The 23,918-nt window shown below is 36.1% G+C and overlaps 1 protein-coding gene across 3 annotated transcripts in view; it reads left to right on the plus strand.

Annotated features, from left to right (window-relative positions):
• The window catches only part of THEMIS (thymocyte selection associated), a 195,841-nt gene that overhangs the window by 83,385 nt on the left and 88,538 nt on the right, over nucleotides 1-23,918 (plus strand). The gene's annotated exons all lie outside the window — the stretch shown is intronic.

Genomic DNA, 23,918 nt, shown 5'->3' on the forward strand with positions numbered 1-23,918 from the left:
GTTTACTGTGTGTACTCTGGAAAGACAGTAGCCTTGGGCTCCAAGGCTCATATATGGATATGGAAATACTTTTAATTCTACTTCTCAAAGATTCCTTTTTGATTGTGTGCTGGGGAAATCCAATAAGGATTATCAGTCTCATTTTCAGAAAAAAAATAAAATAAAACCGACAGAAATTTCCTTTTCTACAAAATAATTTTCAGTCATTAAAACCAAAAACCCAAACCAAAAACCAGTTTCCAAATAATGTTGATTTAACAGGTTGTTACTAATGTGGAGGTATCTGTGGCTTTTTCTACTAACATATTTATTACTGAGTGGAATGATGTAAGAAATGGAATGTTTTCCTCATTTTTATTAAGGGGCAGAATAGGGGCAGAATACACAAAGATGTATATTCTTAAATTCCCAGTCCTTGTGACTGTGTTGCATTATATGGCAAAAGAAACCAACATGTGCTAAAACTTAGGATCTTGAGATGAGGAAGTTATCCTGAATTATCCAGGTAGGTCCAATTTAATTACCATGGTCCTTAGCAGAACTTTTTCCAGCTGGGATCAGAGTTAGAGGACTATGTGACCCAGAAGAATGTTCAGAGACACAGTTTTGCTGTCTTTGAAGAGGGAGGAAGGGAGCTGTGAATCAGGGAATACATATGATCTTCAGTAGCTAGAAAAGACAGGTAAATAATTCTTCCCTAGAATATCCAGAGAGGAATGAACATAGCTAATGATACCTTGGTTTGAGCCAATGGGACTTGTGTCAGACTTCTGATCTATAGAACTATAAGATAATACATTTATATTACTTAAGCCACCAAATTTATGGTAATTTATTATAATATGCATTAATATGTGCTATAAAGTTCAGAGGAAGAAATAAGTAAAATTCTTAGCAAAATATATATGTGTATTTATAAGGATTTGTTTTGTTGAAAAGGAATGCTTTTTGTTGTTGTTGTTTTAATGAATTTATTAGCTCACATGCCCCTGGACAACCTAAGAGTATAGCTCAGCTTAAGGAACAACTGGAACCGGGGTCTTGAAAATGACCAGAACGATCTTTATTTTTCTTTTCCAGGCTATTTTTGTTCACATGTGACACAACTGCTGAGAGTTTTTGCATCTCATATTTCGAAGTTTTATCACTAGAAAAGAATGCTGTGTTATTGTGTAGCTGGAATTTTAAAAGGGAAAGAATGTTGGTTGGATCAAACACCTGTGTCCTAATTTAATAAATTTATTGGGTATCCTGACCAGAAGCTAGATTGATGGGTGTTTTAGTATTAGTGTTTGTGTTACTTTAACAGAAAACTATACACTAAGTAATTTTTAAAGAACAAAAAGTTTGCCTTATAGTTCTGAAGATTGGGAAGTCCAATATCAAGTTGCCAGTGTGTTTGTTCTTTGGTTCCAAGATGGCTCCTTCTTGCGGCATCCTACAGAGAGGAGGAATGTTTTGCCTTTAGATAGAAGAGCAGAAGAAAGGGAACTCAATCCCATAGACCCTTTTTATAGGGACATTAATCCATCCACGAGGGCAGAACCCTCATGGCCTGAACACCTCCCATTAACCCCACCTCTAAACACTATTGTGTTGGTGACTAAGTTTCTAACACATTGTGGAGGGAGCCAAAGCATTCAAATCATAGAAGGAAGGAAGGAAATGAGGTCTGGTTTCTTCAAATAATAGAAATGCTAAAGCCATAGTATGTGAAGATTAGGAGGTACAAAATAATAGATATCCTCTATAATCAGAAAAGATAAAAAAAATCCTGTACGCCATCAAGAAAACATTCATAGAGGAAGAATAGATTAATGTTTTTTAAAACTGTCCTTTGACAAGTGAAAATGATTTTTAAGTATTTTATTTATTTATTTTTTTTATTTTTGCAGCAGGGATTGGACCCAGGGATGCTTAACCACTGAGTCACATCTTCAGCCCACCACCCTTCACTGTTTTTTGAGACAGGTCTTGCTAAATTGCTGAGGCTGGCTTTGAACTTGCAGTTTCCTGCCTTAGCCTCCTGCCCAGCTAAGTATTTTATTAGGAGAGAAATTGTCAAAACAACAATGTTATGTCTCAGCTACTAAAATACAGTGAATATAGTCTTTGACTAAATTCATGTATATTGAATTCCAGATCAACAGAATAATTTCTAACTGCTTGTTTATTGGTCAGCTCCCACATAGATTCTTGGTGTCCAGTTCTGAGTCCCACTCTAGAAAAATTAACTGGAGTTTTTAAAGAGTTGTTAAGATGTTAAAAGCTCCTTGAGCTGTTTTCATTTGAGGGACAGGTTGAAGGAATTGAGCGACACTCTAAACTTGAGGAGTTAATACAAGATGATATAGAGTATACCTTTAAAGAACTGCTCTGTGGCAAAGAATGCAGACTTATATTTCATTAAATACCTTCAACATTGGTTTAAGTCAAAGGGAGCACATTGTTAATGTAAATTGTTGGAACAGATATTATCCCCAAAAAGTTTCCAGCAGGAGATAGGGGCCTATAGGCCAGTGACGTTGTCCAAGGAGCCTTGCTTTCTTGCTTTGACTGGGAATTATCAGTTGAGGAGAATCTACAACTCCTATTTATGGTTAGCTCCATCAATTCCACTGTAGTAAATAAAGCACTATATTTTATCAGCAATCACTTTGAAATGTCAGAAGATGCTATAATTTACCTGTGTTCAGACCTACTGACTGCCTCATTTTAGATAATTTTTCTCACCATGAAGATAGGAATCTGCTTAGTGGATCATTTTTAGGAATACAAGCAGAAGATGTTAGTTCCTGCATAATCTACTCAAAAAAGTTCTATGACCAACTATGTCTTATTATCGCAAAGTCACCCTTTCATGTATTTCTTTTATGTTTCTTCTGATAACTACATTAAAGTTTTCTCTAACATGTATTGTTTCGAAGTGATTGGCTAGAACTTTTTTTGTATGCTTTATAGGCAGGAAGCAGCTATTGGAAACAAGCTTCTAAGGTTTTGGATTGCATATGGAATATTGCTTTAAACTCAAAGAACAATTTGTAAAGGTTATTTGGAGTTTAAATATTCAGATTCATTTAGTTCATTAAAATGCCTCCTTACATGCATAGAAAAGTGTACTAGATGCTTTATTATATGAGTTTACATTTGCCTTTCTAATGGATCATTAACTTTACTAGATCATTTCTTGCATTGCTAAGTAACAGGACAGATGTATGGGCAGTTTAAGAGTTAGAATCTAAAATGCACTTAGTTTAGTCAAATTTACCTATAGCAGATATCTGTTGCCAGTTATGTTTGGAAATAAAGACTACAAGGAGACAGTTATAAGAACTCTATGCAATAGAAAGATTTATTTTTCAAGGTAAGATTAAGGAGACTACAACTAATTATTCTCTTAACTTTGGCAATTCCTAAATAAGAGAGAGAGAGAGAGAGAGAGAGAGAGAGAGAGAGAGAGAGAGAGAGAGAGAGAAAGAGAGACAGAGAGAGACTTTGACTCATTATTTAGGTATGGGCAGGTGTGGGTGAGGATGGGGTCCTGAGTACCAGAAGAAATGACAGCCTCCCTCATGGACTATGCAGTTTTACATGGAAGGATTTTATTATTTTTTAAATGGAACAACTGTTTGGGAAAATAGGCACAGAATCTAAATAAAGGTATCTACCAAGTGACTCCTCAAATTTTTCTTTAGGTTTAGGACATAATACAGAAATTGTATCTTTAAACTGTGCATTTGGATTTTTAATCAGATGGAAACAATATCAGAGTAGCTAAATAAACAAAGCTGTGCCTAAAATCACACTCCTAGCTGAAAAACCTAGGAATGTTGTGGGTAGACTCTCCTTCCTGAAGGTTAGTTTCTATGTCAGAAGTAGTTTCAGGTAGTTTGGAAGAACAGATTCTCACTGGGGCTTTTGCTTGTCGGGGATATATATGGCCATGACTTCAGAGTACCCCACAGGAGAAATGTAACTTCTGTATTCTGATGAAAGGACCTATAACCAGATAGAAAAACAAACCTTGGGTTGAAAGATGAGATATTCCACGTCTTCAGAGACGGCAGCTGGGACCAGAAATCTTACATTTCACTAACTCTGTTTGGCCATTTAATACCCAAGTGTCCACTTTGTTGCTAGAATTTCTGGATTTCTGTTGGACAAGAACACCCACAGGAGACATTAAAGCAAAGAGCAAGAGAGGGAAGTGATGGCGAGGCACTGTGCAATAAGCAGAAAAGAAACTTGTACCAGAATTAGAGTGAGAGAGAGAAAGGCAGAGGAAGGCTATGGTTCCTGGGAAGAGCAGAGAGAGCACTTTAGCAGCTGCTGCTGGTGCCCAAACATCGCATCTGATCTGCTGTGACACTTAGACTAGCTGAAATGTATTGAGAAAGCCCACGCTCCTGGGCTGAATCTAGATCTTCAGAGAATAGAAAAGAGTGTTATCTCCACTCATTTGTTATTGATAGGATTCGGTCACAACCGATGCAATTTATTTTTGTTTTTATTAACTGGGTGTGGTATAAAGACATCGAGGGTGTGAATTTGTCACTGCCTCTGAGCTTCTGCAGACGCTTGCTCTCATATACAAGCTGCAAATCTGTTTTCCCTCAAAAAAGGGAAGATCATTATACTGATTTTCAAAGGCCATAGGCAATGAAGGTGGACCGTGGACATGCTTAAAAATTGGATGTCTGAATCTGGGAATGAGAAAAATAAAGGTGACTCTGGCACTTACTTTTAAAAAGCAACGAATTTTAACTGCAAGATACAATTTCAGCATTTTTTAAAGCAGATATGTGTCTTAGGGCATGACACATACAGATTAATAAATCATGGTTTTTGAGTTGCCTGAGGTTGGTCTAGTAAATGGCGTGGACTGTAAACAGCCAGCTGTAGTGGACAGGATGGGAGACGAGGGCGAAGCAGGAATAAGAAGGGAGTACTGGGTTGAGAACTGGCTCAGCTTGAGTTACAATTGAAACCTTCCAGGTAGAAATCTGTGCCCAGTGGAATGTACAGAATATTTATAAGTTCCTCTGGTGCTTGTAGGAGTGACAGAGTAGTTCCAAGTTTTATAGTTTTGCTCTAGCTGTGACATGGTTTATGTTCACACTCCTAGCTGAATAACCGAAGACTGTTTTAAGTGAGTTTTAAATGAAAAAGATTCAGGAACATTGCCTGATTTTAAAAGAATTTTAACAAACAATGGACAAGTCACAAAACTAACAAGCAAACATTAAATTTCTCTGGAGAATTTATGTTTAAAGAACATTGTTTTGCTGGGCATGGTGGCTCACATCTGTAATCCCAGCAGCTTGGGAGGCTGAGACTGGAGGGTCGCAAGTTCAAAGCCAGCCTCAGCAGAAGCAAGGCACTCAGTCACTCAGTGAGACCCTGTCTCTAAATAAAATATAGAATAGGACTGGGCATGTGGCTCAATAGTTAGGTGTCCCTAAGGTCAATCCCTGCCCCCCCCCAAAAAAAAAAAAACCAAAAAAACATTATTTTATTCTGGGATGATTGAATTTTGGTCCTCTTTGAGTTTTCAAATAACTAAGAATATTATTATCCAGGAGTGGTAATGAAAAATTTTAGTTAATACTGTTTCCCTACCCTTTATCTGTGGTGTCAAGAATTAAAATACCACCAAAGAGTGATTTTCATATTTTCAATTTTAGTGATTATTTCTTTTCAACACAGAAAAATGTGAATTAAAAGTGTTTTCCCAGTAAATTAGCAAAATGTGTGTAATTTGCAGTAAATTACTTTGCATTAGATTTCTGGCTTTTAAGACAATTAGAATAATTTGCATTTTCTTAAATGTCCATGACAAAATCCTTGTTTGAAATGACCAGCAGCAATAACAGAAATTTAGAGTGTTTCAGGCACAGTATTGTAACAAGAACTTAGACTCTTCACTTTTGCCTGCAAATGTCCAGTGGGGGACTAACCGAGGAATTAAAGGCTAGGCATGTCTGCCTCCATTTTGCATCTATCTCCTTTGCTCTGAGTGGAAGCTACCTGCCCCCAGGCAATAGTAACTTTCTTCTCTGTGACACTCCCCAATAATCCTAGGATAATGATGGGTCAGACCATAACTGATCAAGATGACCTGCCTTCCCAACTGTGCAGAGCCACCAGCTATGCAAACCTTGACGCTTGCCTCACTCCCCTTTTCCTAAAACCTCAAGTTCATTGTCACCCCCTCAAGGTCAAGGCTAAAGAGGTGGGTCCCTTGTCTTCCTGGTGTAGTTACACCGGTTAAAGTTCCTTTTGTGCTTTTTTTTTACCATTATCTTTTCTGTTTGGTTTTTGGGCAAGTGACTGGACCTCTTTTGTTGGAGCCCAAGTCAGCTTCTGGTCTAAGACTGTGGGAGTAGCACGTGTGAAACGAAAGCATTGAGTCACCAACTTACCATAATAGAGTAGGGATTTTAGTGCCAGAAAACACTGAATTGAGTGTGGGCTTATTAGGTATTTAGGTAATGTTCCTTGAGTTATCTACATTCAGTTGAATTTTTTCAGTTTTAAAAAATCAAAATGGTGTCTGTTCAGTTCCTTAGCCCATGTATTGATTGGGTTATTTGTTTTTTCTTTTGTGATAAGTTTTTTGAGTTCTTTGTATATCCTGGAGATTAATGCTCTATCGGAAGTGCTTGTGATAAAGATTTTTTCCCATTCTGTAGGCTCTGCTTCACATTATAGATTGTTTCCTTTACTGTGAAGAAGTTTTTTTAGTTTGAATCCATCCTATTTATTGATTCTTGATTTAACTTCTTGTGCTTTAGGAGTCTTGTTAAGGAAGTCAGATCCTAGGCTGGCATGATGAAGATTTGGGCCCATTTTTTCTTCTAGTAGTCACAGAAGTAGTACCTAAGTCTTTGATCCACTTTGAGTTGAGTTTCATGCAGAGTGAGAGATAGGGGTTTAATTTAATTTTGTTACATGTGTATTTCTAATTTTTCCTGCACCGTTCACTGAATAGGCTGGCTTTTCTCTAGTAAATGTTTTTAGCAACTTTGTCTAGTATGAGATAACTCTGTTTATGTGGGCTTTTCTCTATATCTTTTAATCTGTACTATCGGTCTGTGTTGATATCAACACATGCCGTTTTTGTTACTGTGCGAAATATATGAAAAAAATGGTCAACACCTCTAGTAAAAAATGCAAATCAAAACTAAGATTTCATCTCGCTCTAGTTAGAATGGAAATTATCAAGAATACAAGAGACAATAAACATTGGTGAGGATGTGGGGGAAAAGGTACACTCACACATTGCTGGTGGGACTGCAGATTGATGCAACCCACTCTGGAAAGCAGTATGGAGATTCCTCAGAAAACTTGGAATGGAGCCACCATTTGACCCAGCTATCCCACTCCTTGGTTTATACCCAAAGGACTTCAAATCAGCATACTATAGTGACATAGCCACATCAACGTTTACAGCAGCTCAACTCACAATAGCTAAACTATGGAACCAACCTAAGTGTCCTTCAACAGATGAATGGATAAAGAAAATGTGTGGCATATATATATATATATATATATATATATATATATATATATATGATGGAATATCATATATATATATATGATGGAATATTACTCAGTCTTAAAGAAGAGTGAAATGATGGCATTCACAGGTAAATGGATGGAGCTGGAGAATATCATGATAAGTGAAATAAGCCAATCGCTCAAAACCAAAGGCTGAATGTTTTCTCTGATATGCGGATGCTAATTCACAAAAGTGGGGAGGAGCTAGGGAAAATAGATTTATTTTGGATTAGGTAGAGGGGAGTAAAGGGAGGGGAGGGTTATGGGATTAGGAAGGAGAGCAGAATGAATCTGACATTATTACCCTTGTACATGTATGACTACATGACTGGTGTGATTCTACATCATGTACAACCAGAAAAATGAGTAATTATGCTCTATTTATGTATGATGTGTCAAAATTCATTTTACTGTCTTATATAACTAATTAGAACAAATAAAAAGAATTTACCCTAAAGTTGCCAAAAGAGAACTCAATAAATAATTTTCCTTTGAAAGCTTGTAATTTTTAATAGTTCACAGAATTTAAATTAACAGGTTAAAAAGATATGATCAAAAAATCAAGAGAGGTTGGAGAAAAGTAGAGGAGGTAAATCCCATCCAGTTTTCCTGTTTTTGAAACTGATTTATCTAAAATCCAGCCAGCTTTGTAGTTTTTGAAACTGATTTATCTGATTTTTTTCCATTACTATATTTATCAGTATATTACTATATTTATCAGAATTTATTTTAGAATAAAAACTTGCCTATAAATAAATTGATATGATAAAAACTATATATGGGAGCATATAAATTTTGCTATAACTTCCTAGGTTCTTGCAAGCCAACCACTACTTTTAATCTTGTAGTGATATTTTCATTAAAAGAAGACCTATATCAATGAAAATATTTGTGCATTTTCCTGGGTAAATGTTAGGATAGAAAAATGAGCATCAGATATCTATGAAAGAATGCATAAGGATAGGTTTCCAAAAATCAGTCCTTTTCCTCAAATTTTGAAAAGGAGAAAAATTCAGGGAAATTGTCTGAGAAACAGAAGACAGTAGAAAATAAAAATGAACTTTGAATTTAAGAGACCAAGGGCCCATATGTGCTCTAAAAATTCATACAGAAATGATTCATGCATGTATTATTTAAGGAAAAACTCTCAGCCAGTCTTTTATAGTCCTGAACATTTTTTCATATATTTTTGTCCAGACCCTAACTTCAATACCATTATGATGTCTTTGAAAGTTTCTGTCCTGTATTTAACTATCGAGTTACATTCTAATGGAACAGGTTACTGTTAGCTACTTTGTAGGATATGCTGTCAAGAAAGATATTTACCATAAGCCAATGACAAAACTAATTTTAGTTGTGATGAGAAAAGAAAAAAAGAAGGAATCTATAAAATCAGAAAGCTGTTAACTACAAAATTAGCCAAATGGTAATATTTTTATACATTAAAATCAATGAGAAGTGTATATTCAATTCATTTCTATATCTACAGACACAACTTGAAAGTGACTGATTATAAAATTATAGTCATTCAATATATAAAAGTAATAAATAACCATTCACTGTTGTAATGTCTAACTTGTGACATTATGCTCATTCAGATGAGTATATTTTACATGCACTTCTCCTTAATACAAGTTTGTTTTGAAATGCTGTAAAATCTTAATGTTTAAAAAGTCCACAATTGTTAGTTGTAAAATGGGGTAAAGCACAGTCACTTGGGTAGGGTGTGTGCTCTCAGTTGTTATCCGAAGATGGGCGCTGTCTAGCCCTGCTGTTCCGTGCTCCCCCACTGCCATTCGCTTTGGTTCCAGCTTCTCTTTTGAGCTTTAATCATTTCTGCATTTTCTATTCATTCTAGATGCTGCTTCAACCAAATTTTCTTTTGCAGACTGTCAAGCATCCTGTGTTCAATCCTAAGATCTGTGATCCATACTGATCACAGGCTTCTGCTATAGAAACCCCAGTGAACCCCTTTGAGTGAGCTTTTCCTGTTTCCTTTGTTGTTGGCACTATACCAGGTCATTATAAATATTACTCTCCAGTTTAGTTCCCACACAGCTCTGTACAATGGATGCTATTACTATCCCATTTTGCAGATGAGGGAATTGAGATTGAGAGGTATGTATGCATCCTAGTTACCACTGAGACTCAGTTACCAATTTTTTTTTTTTTTTTTTTTGTACCAGGGATTTAACCCTGGGGTGCTTTACCACTAAGCTACATCCCCAGCTTTTTTTTATTTTTTATTTTGACACAGGGCCTCACTAAGTTGATTAGTGTATTACTAAGTTGCTGTGGCTGGCCTCAAGCTTGTGATTCTCCTGCCTCAACCTCCTCACTGTGATTACCTGTGTCTGCTACCACACCCGGCTCAGATGCCAAATTTTATGGCCAATTTTTGGTCTTTGTATTTCTTGGATACTAGGTAGAAAATGACATAGTTAAGCATATCCTCATTTTTGAAATCCCCTGTCTCTCTAGAATATCATGCAGTCCTGATTTCCTTATACTACAGTGATCAAATTTTCTCTTCTCTTTTTTGCAGTGTTTATTGTAAGTGCTTTAGAGCTCAGTCTTCAATGTCTTCTATATCTAGCCTCACTTCTTAAGTTCCTATGCACACTCATGAATTTCTTATTTTATGCATATGACATAGCTCTCAAAAGTATTTATATATATAAATTCATCAAGGAAAGCAACCATTAATCGTGCCAAATTTTTCTTTTAAAATCTGCTTAAATGTGCTTAGATGTCATCTTTTAAGAATATTTCAGTCTTTGGTAGGTGCCAGGCTATACCACTGTGTTTGATCTGTATCCATGATCGCGTTTTCACCTCTACCTATGGAAGACTTCAAAGGTCAGGGGTAGTCATCAGATGAGGAAAGAGACTTTCTGCTGACATGCTCTTCTTATAAATGCAGGTCCATCAAACTCAGGAGTTTTCCTTCTTGGTCCAATGATAAGTAGTAGGCTGAGAATACCTTAAACTCTCTAGGAGACGTAAAAGTTTAGCTGATAGACTTTGGCATTTGCAAAAGTTGTTTCATAACAATACAGGCTTTTGCTAAAATAAGTTTTAGGAAATAAAACTAAGATTAGCACCAGAAGCAGTGATTTGGTGATTTCATATCAACTAGATGATAGTGCAAAATCCAGAGAAAATGTGAAGACTTCTATTCATCATGGAAGTTATAGATCTTATTAGGGGAAAGTCCAATAAGAATTAATATGTGAGTTCAGAATAGTGGTCATATTCTTCATAAGCAAAGAAAAATCCAGAAAGTATAACTGCTATCTAGAGGAAAACCAAAACCATGTAAATTGTAATAAAATGGAGGAGAAAGATATCCAAATCTATTGGTTTCCAGTTCTTCAAATATTACTCTAATTGTACATGGTATGTACAATATTTTAAAATTATCTATAATTATTTAAAAATGCTAAAATAATGATTATTGCTATTATTCTTGGTTCTTATTTTAATTCATCAGGCATGCAGCCTTAGTATCAGCCTTTGGTATGATAAGCAGTGGCGATTCCTTAGGTGAATGAAGATCACAGCTTATGCTCAGCGGACTTTCTAATGGATTAACGTCAAGAAATGGACAATTAAAACATGAATATTGTAGACAAAAATATTATTAGATGGGGAGCACAGGAATTCTTGGGGGCAACTTACTAACATTTGATATTTAAAAAAAATTGATATCAGAAAAGTTAATTTCAGTGTCCAGGCTGAAACCTGTTCAGTCAGCTGGGGTCGGAGGCAGAGTGGTGTCCTGTGGCCCAGTCAGAGGGAAGCTGGTGTGTGGCTGGCAGTGGGCAGGCCTGACTCTGCTGGGATCTGGGAGGGGTCGATGGTGACTGGAGGAGAGAGGGAAGGTCGGGATGCGGAAGAGCAGAGAGTCAGAGCGTGAAAGCTGTGCCGTTACCAGGTTTCTTCGCTCAGGGTTGTCAGGTGTACAAGTCACTTCTTAATCTTCTGATTTGGATGGGGAACGAGGCTTCCCAAACGCCATCTTGTTAGGTTTTCTGCCACTTTGTGCCCTCCCAAGGGTGCGAACTCAGGTTCTGTTCAGGCTTCTGAACTCAACCTCCTGCTGGTTTCAGCCATCAGGTTTACATAACTTGGACTTCTCTCTCTCCTTGGCCAACTTCCCATGGATTGCGCCTAGGTTTTTGAAGGACTCCACCCACCATTACATCCCTTTCTTCTTTTTAGCCACTTTTTCTCTTCATTTTGTTTTTTCGGGCGATATTCCCCTCCACTCTCTTCAATCCTCACTCCTTTAACAACAAACCTTAATGCCCGGTTAAACTCATAGCTCAAACTTTAGACTTGAAACAAATTTATTCCCATTTTCTTTTTTTCTTTCTTTCTTTCTTTCTTTCTTTCTTTCTTTCTTTCTTTCTTTCTTTCTTTCTTTCTTTCTTTCTTTCTTTCTTTCCTTCTTTCTTTCTTTCTATTGATATAAAAGAAATAGAACATTTCATTATGCTAGCACAGGAGAGAATGAAGAAAAACAGAATCAGTTTTGTTCCATATTGAAAAAGACTGAGCCTTCTCAAACTGCTTTAATATTTCAGGAACTTAAACTTTCCACAGAGGGAAAAAATAGAAGTCATTTTAGCATTCTCAGCAGGAAAATAACAATAAAACTTCTATTTTAGATACAAAATAACTAGAAAAGACAAGCCAGCAGACACAGAAAATATCTCAGTGGTCTCCTAGAGTTGTGGGTAGGACCTAGTATGGGTGAACTGAAAACAGGCCTGAGGGAACAGTTAGGTGATGAAAACGTTCTAAACTGGATTGTGCTCAGCGTTGCACAACTCTATAAATGTATTAAAATTAATGAATTGTTGAGTTACAATAGTGACAGCATTAATCACAACTGAATAAAGCTATTAAAATACTCCAGTTACAGCAAGAGAATTCAAATTGAGGCAGGGACATCAGTTAGGCAACTAAAGAAATGATATGAGAGAGAAGATGCTTGTTTCTGCAAGAGGAAGAGACACATTGAAGAGGATTGGAGGATACAGGGTCTGTAAGGTGTGTGGTTGACCAATTAGGGAACAAGAAAGGTACAAGACAAGGACAGAATCCAGGTTTCTGTCATAAGCACCAAAGTGAATATGGTGGAATTTATTAAAATTCATTAAAATAAAAATATAGGATATAGAAGGATGCTTCTACGGCAAGTGTTCAGGTTTAACGTGTGCTGTGTTTGAAATGTCTGAGTGTTGGAGATGAGAAGTCTAGAATGACAGTAACAGTAGGTCTGTGATTTAGGAAAGAAGCCTGGATTGAGGATGACCATTCAAATGTCAGAAGATAAAAATGGTACATGAAGTTCTGTGAGAGGGACAGAGGAAGGCAGAGTGTGCAGCCCATGAGAGAAGATGATGGAATTCTCTGAGGAAGTCTAAAATACCAGGAAAAAAAGAAACACATAAAATAGCCTGAAAGATGGGACCCAGCAGACTTTATTAAGTGAAGGCTAACAGTGAATCAACCACTGTTCCAAACTTTCTTCACTTATAAACTCTTTTAATCCTCACACACACAAAAAACAGTGAAGTTCATCCCGTAAGTCTGGATAATTATTTTTCAAGTAGAAATAATGAAAAATACTTTTAGGAACTCAGTACCAGAGAAAACATTTGTGATTTTAGAATCAAAATTCAAATGAGTGATTGGTGTTTATTTTTGGTTCTCACAAATCCTCGTAGAAATAATTAAGGTACTCAGGTAGTAACTTAAAATTCACAGAACTCTGAGTTGTCAATGGAAGAATTTCTGAGAAGCCTCATCCTCAATTGACTCCTTATACTGGAATATGGTCAGTCATCATGGTATGAGAAAGGGAAGATGGGGAATCAAAATAACCCACAAATAGGAAATAATTATCCCTATTCCCTACACTTATTAATTGGCCAGAAAAAAAAAAATCACAGTCCTTGTCTACATAAGGGTGAGAAAGTATAATATTTTACTAGCCTAGAAGGAAAGATTGGGAACTAGTGAATAATAGAAGAACTATCACACTTTCTCAACCAAACAACAACAAAAACAACAACAAAACCCCTCCTTTAGATTTAATTGTTCATCTACATTTCTTATCTTTGGAAATAACAATACCATCTGCCAACTAGCCTAAACCAGGCATCTAGGAAGTCCTTTTCTTTCCACTTTCAATTTGCCAGTCTGCAAGTTCTACTGGTGCTACCTCTTCGGCATGTCTCAAATGTATCTTGTATACATATCTTCTCACTTCAGGTCTTCAACATTTCTTGTCTGTATTATTGAATTCATCTTGTAGCATGTTTGTTTGTTTCTGGTCACACTATATTCAAATTCGTTATCCATACCACTGTCTTATTGATCAGCTTAAGATGAAAATCTTATTTTATAACTTTCCTGCTCAGAATCCTTAGTGGCAGTCCTTTTAATGGTTTATCACCAACTCTTTATTTTTCCAGGCCTACTGCTTTCCATACCTTGCTTTGTACTTATGCATTCAGCATTTTAGCATACTGTAAAATTTGGAGATCACAGACCTTATTCTCTCTTGAGTTCCTAATCTTTCAAATGGAATTTTGTGATTTTTCATCTGTTGTTAACAGTCATTTATTAGGCACTTAATTCTAAATAATTAAATAATTCTCATTAAGTACTCTCAGTATCACTATGAAAGTTATTAGGATTCCCAACTTACTGACAAGGAAACCAAGGCTCAGAGAATAACTGCCAGTTATATAATGCTTCCAGTAAGTATTAGAGCATCTAAACCATTTTTTTTTTTTTTTTTTTTTATCCTTCGTCCAGGCCTCTCTAAAGGTTGTTCCTTGTTCTAGGAAATTTCCTTGGTGTTCCTCTACTTTCCAACCTCAGTCTATATTTTGTGTCCCTATTCTGAGTTTCCATAACAGGGTGTGAAAATTGGAGCCATAAGCCTTACTGTAAAGTGTTCTAATGGGTTCTTTCTCTTAACTATCATCCTAACTAGTCTCTGCTTTTTTAGGTCTATGAATATGTAATTTGTTTGCTTCCCTAGTTTTTAGAAAAGTTTCTGGTATATAGCAATCACTCAGTAAGTGTTTGTGGAAGGAAGAAATGAAATTTCATTTTATTTTTCTCTAAATCAATTTTTTTTTGCAGTCAATATATTAAAAATAGTCCGCACATTTGTCATAGTTTGAAGTGTTTCCAGAATTCTGGCTCTTTCCCATTTATTAGGTACATGGAAGTATCAAATCTTTATGAAACAAAGTCTTTTGACCTTTTCATTTATGCTTACTTATATCATTTTTAAACTTACCTACAGTTCAGTGATTAATACATATTCATCAGTTTTATTACTTCTAGTCACTTAAATATGTATGTACATGTGTATATACATACATAAATAGAATATGCATTACATACATAGAATATATATATGTATGCACATGTGTGTGTAATGTGCATACATTATATACTCAAACTTGTCTGATATTTATTATGGTGATAATTCCAAAATATTTCATAACCATTTATTAAATAATTCTTTCCAATTTTCTGATGCTTTCTTTATGAAATAACAAATCTTTATGTAGAAGTCTGTTTCTTATTTTTCCAGTGATCTTTTTTTTTTTGAAATGAGAGCACATTTTTACAAAGAGATCCATCATTATGTTTATATGTAGATACACAATTTTATGGTTTTAGGAGTAAGGTATACTTTATTACAAGAAAGAGAAAAAATAAAAAACAGAAAAAATAAAATCAACAGCACTCTAATCACATTAATATTTTGTTCTTTCAATATTACTTTTCCATTATCCATACACACTTATGCTTGGGCACACACATCATATCTGTGTTGGTAATGAGTCATGTATGGATATTTATGCATATGTACACGTGTATAATTTAACAGATTGTTACATTTGATTATTTTTCCTGAAATCATATTGCAGGCCTAAAACCTAAGAACAAAGTGCAAGTTCATGAACCTGGCATTTAAAAGTGAGTTGCTGGAACACCTATTCAGGACTTGGAACGTGAAGGGCCTACATCCAGTGACAGCAGTAATAGCCATTCTCCCCTCTTTGAAGCCAGGAAAAAGTGTCTTTAAGTACTAAGGCCATTTTTCTTACCTCAGATCAAGTAAGAGAAAGATGAAGAAGTTAGCAAAGTGAAAAGAGAAAATCATTTTGTTGTCTTATGAACTTTTTACCCTTGAGATTACGGGCAAAGGAATTTGCATTCTTCTTCCTCAACTCAAGTTAGTGATGGCACCTTCAAGTGATGTCATTTGAAGGCCTTGTGATAGGTCCTTGGGACTTTGAAGAAAATAGAAACTGGCATTTTTACAAAGTCTGAAGGTAAGAGATGCTGTGACTAGGGCTTCTAAGCGAATTACTTTCATCAATGGCAGAGAGATGGTGTAGTTTCTCAAGATGTAAACTTGAGGAAGGGGAAGGGACCGTGACTAACAGGTGTGTTTTCTGAAACAAAGGAGCTGAGGGGGATAGTTGTAAGTTGTTGCTTTCGTCAAGGAAGGAAGCTTCAGTGTGGCTCTCAATTGAATGCTTTCCATGTGATCTGCAGAAGCATCCTATAACTGAAAGGGAGTTTATGACTCCTAACACATCAAATTTAGATGTCAGAGATATCACAGCCCAGGAGTGTGTACTCTTTCTCTTTATTGCCTTTTCTCCCCAAGCCCTGTGCTGAGAGAGGTCAGAAAGGGAAGAAATGAAATAGAAAGCGTTCATTATTAAGCTTCTCTGTTGTAGACTGGAAAGACTCAAGCATGCTTAAGCTAACACAGGAAGAAGTTAGCATTAGGGAAGCATTCAGAGCTTTGCTATTTTTCTAAAATGAGTTGGAGTCAAGTAGCTATTATACAAATGTCAATTTTTATGAACTGTTTGTTCACTAAAAAATTATGGGATTTCCCCAAGATTTTTTTTCAGGAATAGAACAACTAGTTCAGAGATTTGAAGGGATATAAAAGAGCAAGAATCAAATTGTTCCTGATCATACCGTATGTGGTCAAATTCACTCAACAAATTCCGTGTGTGTGTGTGTGTGTGTGTGTCTGTGTTTGCATATGTATATACCCATGCAGTGTGTGTGTGTGTCTGTGTTTGCATATGTATATACCCATGCATTTTTGTGTGCATATCTATGTATATGATGTACATGTGTGTGCATGTGCAATACAATTATCTCATTTATCCTGTTGGATATTAAGGTCTTTTTTTAAACTCATAAGATCAACTCAATTCATGTTTTTTGGCAGTCCCTCCTCCATTAATCCCCAAATGTGGTATTCTTCATTTGGGAATTCCTATATCAAGTGTGCTTGTGTCTAGTCTCCTTCTTCTCTTCTAGTCTCCTTTGTTCTCTTGCTCTTCACTTTTTCTTCTTAGTTTTCAGTCACCTTGGGTCATCTCAATACAGGTGATCCAATGGCATCAGGTTGTTATGATCTTTAGTGACTCAAACTATAGATTCAATTTAAGCTCTTATTTTTCGAGGAACTTCTCAGAGTGCTCTTATGGATAAACATGAATTTGTTGAAGGTTTGTTGATAACTATGAACAAGCGATGAAAGTTCTAAGCCCTAATGCCTAATGAATGATCTCTGACCCTTAACCCTCTCCAAGTGTTTTTTTTTTTAATGTTAGCTTTTAAAAAATAACTTTATTTAATTAATTAATTTTTTTAAAGTGGTGCTGAGGATCTAACCCGTGCCTCACACAAGTACTCTACCACTGAGCCGCAGCCCCAGCCCCACCTAGTGTTTTTATCTAACACAATCAGCTTTTTCATTCAGTACCAGCCCACATAGGATGTTTGCTTAGTAATTAATGATAATGATAGTAATATAAGCAAATTTAATGCATTCAAATGCTCATTCTCAGAGTAAAGCTTTTGGAAAGCTTTATTTACCTTGACATTCACTCACTTATAATTTATTTAAAATATTTGTTTATTTTTATTTAACTTTTTAATCCATGAGAATTTATTATTTATATTGTAAGAGGTGTGACTAAAATATTTTTTTAAACAAAAGGTTTATACATTTTCCCAACAGCATATCTTGATTAAACTCCCCTTCCTGCCTTTCTTCTTTCCATCTTTCCTTTCTCTTTTTCTTTTTGTGGTGCTGGGGATCAAACCCATGTAACATGTTAGATGTGTTCTCCATCCTTGAGATATCCCCTCAGTTCTTGGCTAAATCATTTTTTCCTCATCTGTTCTGGAAGCAGTTTTCCCAACTTGTTATTCTGTGTCTTAGATTTGCCAAACTTGTCTTAAACCTAATATTGATATGTATTTTTTTCTCATTTGTATTCTTCTTACTCAGTAGTAATCTAGGTTCTCAGCTGCCTGTTCTTTCCAATGAACTTTGAAAGTACATCTTTAATTTTTTAAAAAAAATTAAAAAGCTGGTAGGAACACAATGAATAATTTAGAATTAACAGACATTTATAGAGTATACCAGCCAACCAAGAGCAAATACACTTTCTTCTCAGCAGCACATGGATCCTTCTCTAAAATAGACCATATATTATGCCACAATGCTAATGCTAACAAATACAAGAAGATGGAGACACTACCTTGTATTCTAACAGATCATAATGGATTGAAGTTAGAAATAAATGAAAGAGTAAAAAACAGAAACTATTCCAACACCTGGAGATTAAACAATATGCTATTATATGATGAATGGATAACAGAAGATATTAGGAAAGAAATTAAAAAATTTTTAGAGGTAAATGAGAACAAAGAAACATCATATCAAAATCTCTGGGACACTATGAAAGCAGTACTTACAGGAAAATTTTTATTTCATGGAGCGCATTTAATAAAAGAAGTAAAACTCAACAAATAAATGACCTAACACTACAACTCAAAGCCCTAGAAAAAGAACAGACCAGCACCAAAAGTAGTAGAAGACAGGAAATAGTTAAACTCAGAGCTGAAATCATAGAAATTGAAACAAAAGAAACAATACAAAAAATTGAGAAAATAAATAGTTGGTTCTTCGAAAAAATAAACAAAATTGATAAACCCTTAGCCACACTAACAAAGAGAACACGAGAGAAAACCCAAATCACTAAAATTTGGAATGAACAAGGAAATATTACAACAGACATGATTGAAATACAAAACATAATTAGAAGCTATTTTGAAAATCTATACTCCAACAAAATAGAAAATTTCGAAGACATCAACAGGTTTCTAGAGACATATGAATTGCCTAAACTGAACGAGGAGGACATACACAATTTAAATAGACCAATTTCAAGTAATGAAATAGAAGAAGTCATCAAAAGCCTACCAACAAAGAAAAGTCCGGGACCAGATGGGTTCTCAGCCGAGTTCTATAAAACCTTTAAAGAAGAGCTCATTCCAATACTTCTCAAAGTATTCCATAAAATAGAAGAGGAGGGAACCCTCCCAAACTCATTCTATGAAGCCAATATCACCCTGATACCTAAACCACACAGAGACACATCGAAAAAAGAAAATTTCAGACCAATATCCTTAATGAACATCGACGCAAAAATTCTCAACAAAATTTTAGCAAATCACATACAAAAACATATTAAAAAGATAGTGCACCACGATCAAGTGGGTTTCATCCCAGGGATGCAATGTTGGTTCAACATCAGGAAATCAATAAATGTCATTCACCATATCAATAGACTTAAAGTCAAGAATCACATGATTATTTCAATAGATGCAGAAAAAGCATTTGATAAAATACAGCACCCCTTCATGCTCAAAACACTGGAAAAAATAGGGATAGTGGGAACATTCCTTAACATTGTAAAGGGCATTTATGCTAAGCCCATGGCTAATATCATTCTAAATGGTGAAAAACTGAAAGCATTCCCCCTAAAAAATGGAACAAGGCAGGGATGCTCTCTTTCACCACTTCTATTCAATATCGTCCTTGAAACTCTAGCCAGAGCAATTAGACAGACCAAAGAAATTAAAGGGATATGAATAGGAAAAGAAGAACTCAAACTATCCCTATTTGCTGATGATATGATTATATACTTAGAGGAACCAGGAAATTCCACCAGAAAACTTTTAGAACTCATAAGTGAATTCAATACAGTAGCAGGATATAAGATCAATGCACATAAATCTAAAGCATTTTTATACATAAGTGATGAATCTTTGGAAAGAATAATCAGGAAAACTACCTCATTCACAATAGCCTCAAAAAGAATAAAATACTTGGGAATCAATCTCACAAAAGAGGTGAAAGACCTCTACAAGGAGAACTACAGAACACTAAAGAAAGAAATTAAAGAAATCCTTAGAAGATGGAAAGATCTCCCATGTTCTTGGATAGGCAGAATTAATATTGTCAAAATGGCCATACTACCTAAAGTGCTATACAGATTCAATGCAATTCCAATTAAAATCCCAATGACGTACCTCACAGAAATAGAGCAAGCAATCATGAAATTCATCTGGAAGAATAAGAAACCCAGAATAGCTAAAGCAATCCTTAGCAGGAAGAGTGAAACAGGGAGTATTGCAACCAGATCTTCAACTCTACTACAAAGCAATAGTAACAAAAACGGCATGGTATTGGTACCAAAATAGAAAGGTAAATCAATGGTACAGAATAGAGGACATGGACACAAACCCAAAGAAATACAATTTTCTCATACTAGACAAAGGTTCCAAAAATATGCAATGGAGAAAAGATAGCCTCTTCAACAAATGATGCTGGGAGAATTGGAAATGCATATTCAACAGAATGAAACTAAATCCATATCTCTCACCATGCACAAATCTCAACTCAAAATGGATCAAGGACCTCGGAATCAGACCTGAGACCCTGCAAATTATAGAAGAAAAAGTAGATCCAGATCTTCAACATGTCGGCGTAGGACCAGATTTCCTCAACAGGACTCCCATAGCACAAGAAATAAAAGCAAGAATCAATAACTGGGATAGATTCAAACTAAAAAGCTTTCTCTCAGCAAAGGAAACTATCAGCAATGTGAAGAAAGAGCCTACAGAGTGGGAGAAAATCCTTGCCACTCATACTTCAGATAGAGCACTAATCTCCAGAATCTATAAAGAACTCAAAAAACTCTACACCAAGAAGGCAAATAATCCAGTCGACAAATGGGCTAAGGAAATGAACAGACACTTCACAGAAGATCTACAAGCAATCAACAATCATATGGAAAAATGTTCAACATCTCTAGTAATAAGAGAAATGCAAATCAATACCACCCTAAGATTCCATCTCACCCCAATTAGAATGGCGATTATCAAGAATACAAGCAACAACAGGTGTTGGCAAGGATGTGGGGAGAAAGGTACACTCATACATTGCTGGTGGGGCTGCAAATTAGTGCAGCCACTCTGGAAAGCAGTGTGGAGATTCCTTGGAAAACTTGGAATGGAACCACCATTTGACCCAGCTATCCCACTCCTTGGCCTATACCCAAAGGACTTAAAATCAGCATACTACAGAGATACAGCCACATCAATGTTCATAGCTGCTCAATTCACAATAGCCAGACTGTGGAACCAACCTAGATGCCCTTCAATTGATGAGTGGATAAAGAAACTGTGGTATATATATACAATGGAATATTACTCAGCCATAAAGAATGATAAAATTATGGCATTTGCAGGCAAATGGATGAAATTGGAGAATATCATGCTAAGTGAGATAAGCCAATCTCAAAAAGCCAAAGGACGAATGATATCGCTAATAAGTGGATGAGGACACATAATGGGGGGAGGGAGGGGTTAGTGTTAGGGTTAGAGTTAGGGTTAGGAAGGGGGACAAGAATGGAGGAAAGAAGGACTGTTTAGAGGGAAAAGAGGGGTGGGAGGGGTAGGGGGGAAGGGAAAAAATAACAGAATGAATCAAACAACATTACCCTATGTAAATTTATGATTACACAAATGGTATGCCTTTACGCCATGTACAAACAGAGAAACAACATGTATCCCATTTGTTTACAATAAAAAAATAAAAAATAAAAAATAAAAAATAAAAAGCTGGTAGGGTTTTTGAATGAAGTCTTATTAAACATATGTTGATTTGGGAGAACTTGAATTGTTATATTTTGGTTGCTTACCTTGATAAATAGTTTGTTAATCTATTGAGGTAAATAGTCTCATTAAAGATATGTGTATCTTTCTTAAAAATTCTAGTGTACTTCTAATATTTATTCAAATTCATAATGGAGATATTAGATCTCTTCCTTGATCATTAAGAACCCTCTGTGCTATGGTACTGTCTATGGTGTAGGATTTATATACTTCCTTCTGAGTAAAACCAGATTGTCTTTGAAATGGCAATCACTTGCTTTTAATGAAGTCTCTCACTGAGCAAATATGATTATGTTTTAGGTACTACTTTTAGTGCTGTTTTTCCATCAGTAACAAAACACCTTGATAAATGGTTTGGTACTCTTTTGAGTGTTTACATCCTTTTCTGTTTGTTTGTTTCCAGTGCTGGGGATGGAATCCAGGGCCCTGAATATGCTAGGCAAGTACCATTGAGCTGCAAACCTAGCCAGTGCCAGAGGGAGTAAATGATACGGTTAAATGATGAGGTAAAAGTCGGCACATGACAAGTCCTGCTTGTAGGGAAATAAAAGAAAAATAAGGATGAATAAGAGCATATGAGGATGGAATAATTTCACAAAGGGATGTGTCAAGTTCTCTTTCTGTCCAAAGTCTCCAATAGGTGAGATGAGCAGTGCAGTGGGTGGTGCGGGGTGGAGGTGTTACCGGCAGATGCAAAAGGCAGGAGGAATGTGCCTAAGGTGCTCAAGAGTGAGCCAGAAGGATAGGATGACTGAACGTAGCAACTAATGGAGATAAAAGAGAATGAGATTCAAGAGGAAATGTGTGAAACATATTCCGTCAGTGCTTCTAAGAGGCCATTATCGTGATTTTGACTTAAATTTTCATGAGACATTAAGCCACTGGAGGATTGGGTGGAGAAATGGCATAAATTGACATGTATTCCAAAGGACTCATTCTGATTCTGTGCTGTGATTAGACAGTAGCATTGTGCGTGGTGTGTGTGTGTGTGTGTGTGTGTGTGTGTGTGTGTGTGTGTGTGTTTGGTGGGGGGCAATAGAGGCAGACCAGTTAAGAGGACGCTGCCATACCTGATGCTGCCAGGAGGGGAATGAGGGAGGTAGTAAGACATGGTTCATTTCCTATCTATTTTTAGTACAAAGTCAAAAGTACTTCTTTCTGGTTACATTTTTTTGTTCTTGCTTTCAGTAAGGATTCTTTATAACTTCCTACTGCTGACCTTTAAATTTTTTCTTACTCCTACTCCTGGGTTTTCTTATTAATTTCTTTATATAGCAGCAATTCTTTTTGGAACATGTTGAAAATTAAGTCTGAATTTAGATAGCTATGGTAAAACAAAACAAAACAAAACATGATCTAGAAATTAAGAGAATGTGGTTCCTTTCTGGGTCCTCTTACTAGCTTGCAGTGACCTGGGGTAATCCTTGCTTATAAATTGGGGTTAGAGTGAATGATTGTATTCTTTTCTATCTTAAATGTGCTATCAGCCTATGATTCTATATTTAAACACTAACCAGTAAAGGATTGAAAATAACTAAAACTTTTATTTATCTATTTTTTTTTTTTTTTCTTTTTTGCAGTGCTGGGGATCAAACCCAGGGCCTTGTGCTTGCGAGGCAAGTACTTTACCAACTGAACTATCTCCCCAGCCCTTAAAACTTTTGAGTATCTTAAGCTATCAACAGGCTGCTTTGTTATAGCTGAAGAATTCTAAGGAGAAGAAACAGGAAGGATTCCCAAATGAGCTTGTGATATTTTGGAGGAGAGTGGTCTTCCTGGTGACGTTGTCTTGTAAATCTCTCTGTGCTTGACACTTAAAGAGGAGTGTTGCAGGCAATGCCTGGTTTAATGGGTCCAGCTTTTCCCTTATAACTCTGCACATAGTAGGAACTTGGTTTCTGCTTTCCTCTTTCCCTACCTTCTCAGAGAGGAATTCTCTGGACTACCTCTGTTCAGAACCACTCCTCCCCATTTCAGTGATGTCCAAACCTGATCTAGTGTGGTTGTTATCATTCCCCATAAGCACCTGGCAGTACTCTACCTGGCTTTCTACTCGTTGGGTTTTAAGGTTCCTCTTTTCTTGTCCCTCTTCTTGAGATTCCTCTCCATGGCTACCGACCCTGCCCACATGTTACCCCCAAGGGGACCCATTCTTCACCTTTAGCTTGTCCCCATTCCCTCCTATATCAATTGATGCCTTCATTCACTGCAGAAGTGCAGACTATTTCTTCCTGAAACTAACTTGATTTGTT

This window comes from Sciurus vulgaris (genome assembly GCF_902686455.1).
Source record: "Sciurus vulgaris genome assembly, chromosome: 7".
Lineage (NCBI taxonomy): Eukaryota > Metazoa > Chordata > Mammalia > Rodentia > Sciuridae > Sciurus > Sciurus vulgaris.